Here is a 4,510-nt window from a genome sequence, read left to right as displayed (position 1 = left end):
AAAAAAAAACAAAAACACAACCTCTCAAACTTACTGAGTAATCTTTGACTTTCAGGCTAATATTGAGTGATATTTAATGAAGATTTCTATCAAGAGGCCACATATACATACTTTTCATTTCAATAAGCATTGAGTGATGTGGGGTGATATTTAGAATTTAGACCCTGGAATTTGATAGCTTTAGATTAGAATTCTGGTTCTCTCACCAATTAGTTATGTTGCTACTTCTCTACACCATTTTTGTTCTGCTTTAGACCATAACATCTGCCCCAGTGAGAGTGTTAAATGACATAACTCTGGATTCAGTAAGTGTTGGTTATTATGACTGTAAGTAGACTACATGTTGTCACTATGCAAGATATTGGGAATAAAGATGTATGACATACCATCTGCCATCAAGGTGTTCAGAATCTAGATGGGAGAAGTATGAAGAAAATCAATCTCAATATTATACTACAGTAAAAACACGTGCAAAGGAATGAAAGCTTGAAACAAAGTGGTATGTTGGTCACAAATGTAAGGCTGTCATGCTCAGATATGAAATTTAGGTTATAAAGGATGGATTGGAGCCAGTGAATCCCAAGCAAGCCCAATAAGGAGGCTATAATAATCTAGGCAAACTTTGTGTGGCAGAGCAATACAGCTTGAACAGGAGGGTGGCAGTGTTGGATGGGGCCTTGCCGTGCCTAGAACTATAAGCTCCTTTCTGCCATGGCTTGGGAGATAACAAACTTTATAATAATCTTTCATCTTCACCTTAATCATTTAGAGGGTCTGGTCCCATCACTTCATGGGAAATAGATGGGGAAACAGTGGAAACAGTGTCAGACTTTATTTTTGGGGGCTCTAAAATCACTGCAGATGGTGACTGCAGCCATGAAATTAAAAGACGCTTACTCCTTGGAAGGAAAGTTATGACCAACCTAGATAGCACAGTCAAAAGCAGAGACATTACTTTGCCAACAAAGGTCCATCTAGTCAAGGCTATGGTTTTTCCAGTGGTCATGTATGGATGTGAGAGTTGGACTATGAAGAAAGCTGAGTGCCGAAGAATTGATGCTTTTGAACTGTGGTGCTGGAGAAGACTCTTGAGAGTCCCTTGGACTGCAAGGAGATCCAACCAGTCCATTCTGAAGGACATCAGCCCTGGGATCTCTTTGGAAGGAATGATGCTAAAGCTGAAACTCCAGTACTCTGGCCATCTCACTCGAAGAGTTGACTCATTGGAAAAGACTCTGATGCTGGGAGGGATTGGGGACAGGAGGAATAGAGGACGACAGAGGATGAGATGGCTGGATGGCATCACCGACTTGATGGACGTGAGTTTGAGTGAACTCCGGGAGATGGTAATGGACAGGGAGACCTGGCGTGCTGCGATTCATGGGGTCGTGGAGAGTTGGACACGACTGAGTGACTTTCTAAACTGAACTGAAGGAACCCTGTTTGACTCAGGGACCATTTACAGGGGAGGAGATAGGCTCAGAGAACAAGGCCATCATTATACTAATATAGGGGCACTAGTGACATTATCGGAGAAGGCAATGGCACTCCACTCCAGTACTCTTGCCTGGAAAATCCCATGGATGGAGGAGCCTGGTGGGCCGCAGTCCATGGGGTCGCTAAGAGTCGGACAAGACTCAGCGACTTCACTTTCACTTTCCTGCATTGGAGAAGGCAATGGCAACCCACTCCAGTGTTCTTGCCTTGAGAATCCCAGGGACGGGGGAGCCTGGTGGGCTGCCGTCTATGGGGTCGCACAGAGTCGGACACGACTGAAGCGACTTAGCAGCAGCAGCAGCAGTGACATTATACTGTATGAAAATGGCAACCACTGGAACACAACAAATATGAATGGTGACCCCTAGAGCTGTGCATTACAGCAGCCTTATTGAAAAGATAACACAGATAACATAGTAGGTAATGGAACTGACCTCCATCTAAAAACCTGTGCATCTTCTATCCCATACTATTGATATGTCTTTATCGTAATATTTTATTTGTGGATATATAGCACACTTCGGATTAAACACTGAATTGAAACAAAGAAACAAATCAAACACATCCCAATGTGGGTTTTCACAAGAACCTGTTTGCTTATTAAAATTAATTTAATGGAATCCCATAAACACTAGTTACTTAACAATAAATCAAGATGCTTGATGTATATTCTTAAGCCATTACTTAACAGGAAAAATGGGGGTAAAACAAATATAAGACTCCAATTATTTACTTTGGGCTTCCCCAAAAACAGATAAATAAGGACCTTTATAAAAACTGAAAGGACTAACCACAAAAACCAAGATTATCAATCAATTCTCTGCAGACATTTCTTGAATTATCCAAAAATTTTAAGGTGAAATTCCCCAGAAAATTCTTTTATAGTTATCTTGGCAATAAACACATAAACTTAGTAAAAAGTAAATGCTGAGTAACTACTTCATATATTTTAAAAAAACTATATAATTCATATTTATGCCAAGAACACTACAATTGACAGAAGTTTCATCAACATTCTTACCTATACCTACTCACTCTGAAGGCAGGAACATTTCCTTGGGTTGAGTCAGGATCTCAGTATGCTTTGTCCAGGAAAAGTGAAGGTATGAAAATATAAAACAAAAAAGAATATTGGCTCATTACACACAAGAGAGGCCAGCCATTAAGAGTTGTTGTCAACAGGATGAAAGGAAATACTGAGGAGAGCTCCTCTGGGTGAGTAGTTAAAATGTGATCAAAATGTAAAAGAGGAAGTATATATACACAAAATACTTCTATTGGTATTGATACAAAGACATCTCTGAAAAGATGATAAAACACCTACTTGAGGATTTTCAGAAATGAGATTCACAGAACTATAGGAACATAAGAAATACTGATTCTGAAACATCTCATTTGACTGCTGATGAATTTCAAAGTTGTTAGGTTAGGGAACCTGCCCAAGGTCATATGGTTAATGCCACAGTTTGGACTAGGACCTAATTCTCCTGAATTCCAAATGAGACATCCCCACGCCCCAACCATTTGCTATACTACCCATCTCTTCTGTGTTCTTAACCACTTTAAGTCCCTTTAACTCTCTTGGCCCCCACAATGTACCCTTTAGGGAAAGTCAAAAGAACAGCGTTCTGGACTATGGAGACCATGTAGACCTGCTGATCTAACAATGTAGGAAGCAGTATATCAAACAATGACTGGATTGCAATTCATTTTGGGGTGAAGACCAGAGAGGAAATACAAAAGGAGGAAATTCTGTAGACAACAAAAGGAGAAGCACAAGAGGAAGTATTATCCTCTTTTGTTATTTTATTACTGTTATTTTATTTTGTAGTTAAGTCCATATATTATATAAAACATAACAGGAAAAACCAACAAATGTATAAAATAAATTGAGGTGTCTGGATGGAAAAAAACACAAGAGCTTTGCTTTCATGTCTATAGATCTCTTGATATGTTGTTGGTCTTGCACTAGCGATATCAAATAAAGATATCTAGCTTGAAACAAGATTTGATATGCTGCAAGGTTAAGCCATAGTTTGATGATGGGTCATGACAGATTTTCTAAATCTTAAATATTGGCTCTAACAAATGCTGATATAACAAAGTGCAAGCTTTTATCATCAGATAGCAAGAGGGAAGCTTCAGTGAATGAATGCAACTTACCTCCAAGTCCTCTGAAAGGAGGTGAAAAAATATATACTGTGTTTTACCAGTATTCCCCCAAAGCATTACCTAAGCATGCAGGAGGATGCTGTGAGCAGCTACAATAGTAAGATCCAATCCAGAGGTAGGTTCAAGGCCAAGAGTAGAGGAACGGTTGAAGTCCTCCTGGGGCCAGTACCATTTCACAGAATGTTCATCTGTGCTGGGGAATGAGTCTATGGCCTATTTTTTCTGATTTGAAAGGACATTCCCAACTTCAACCTTGCTGAAAAAGAGGCATTTTTGCACCTGCTATTAAGAACAGCTAGAACACAGGATAAGGCTGGCATAAAATTATTTAGCAAGCACATGCTAGGTATTCCAGTTTGAAATCTACCAAACTGTAAAATCAAAAAATTAAAAAGTTGAAGATGGAGCTGTTGTTCCTCAAAGATGAAGAAACCATCTTACAAAAAGAGGGATTAGGCACTCACTTAACTCTATACGGAGAACATCCTTCTCAAGCTAGATGGAAGATGAGGAAGAGCACTGCTACAGGCTGACCAGGCCATTTGGAGACCGAGAGGAGAGGAAACAAGGCATTCAGGAAAGCTAGTAGAAGAAATTCTTCTGGGTCTAACTAGGTAAGTGAATCTAAGGCAACTGCACCAAAGATATGCTACCCATCATGCCAGCCTGTAGCTGGTGGCAAAATATCTCAAGACATTTTAAGCCCAGGAAAATATGAGAAATATGTTAACCAAGCAAATTAAAACCAAAACCTCCAAAGGTAAAAATCTCCTCAGATTCGAAATCCAAGACCCTCACTTTTTATTAATTCTGTGCATCATTAGAAAAAATAAAAAGTAAC

Source organism: Bos grunniens, chromosome 3, assembly GCF_055505025.1.
Source record: "Bos grunniens cultivar Pamir isolate PY7600 chromosome 3, Bosgru_T2T1.0, whole genome shotgun sequence".
NCBI classification, from domain to species: domain Eukaryota; kingdom Metazoa; phylum Chordata; class Mammalia; order Artiodactyla; family Bovidae; genus Bos; species Bos grunniens.
Note: the sequence above shows the minus strand (reverse complement) of the source record.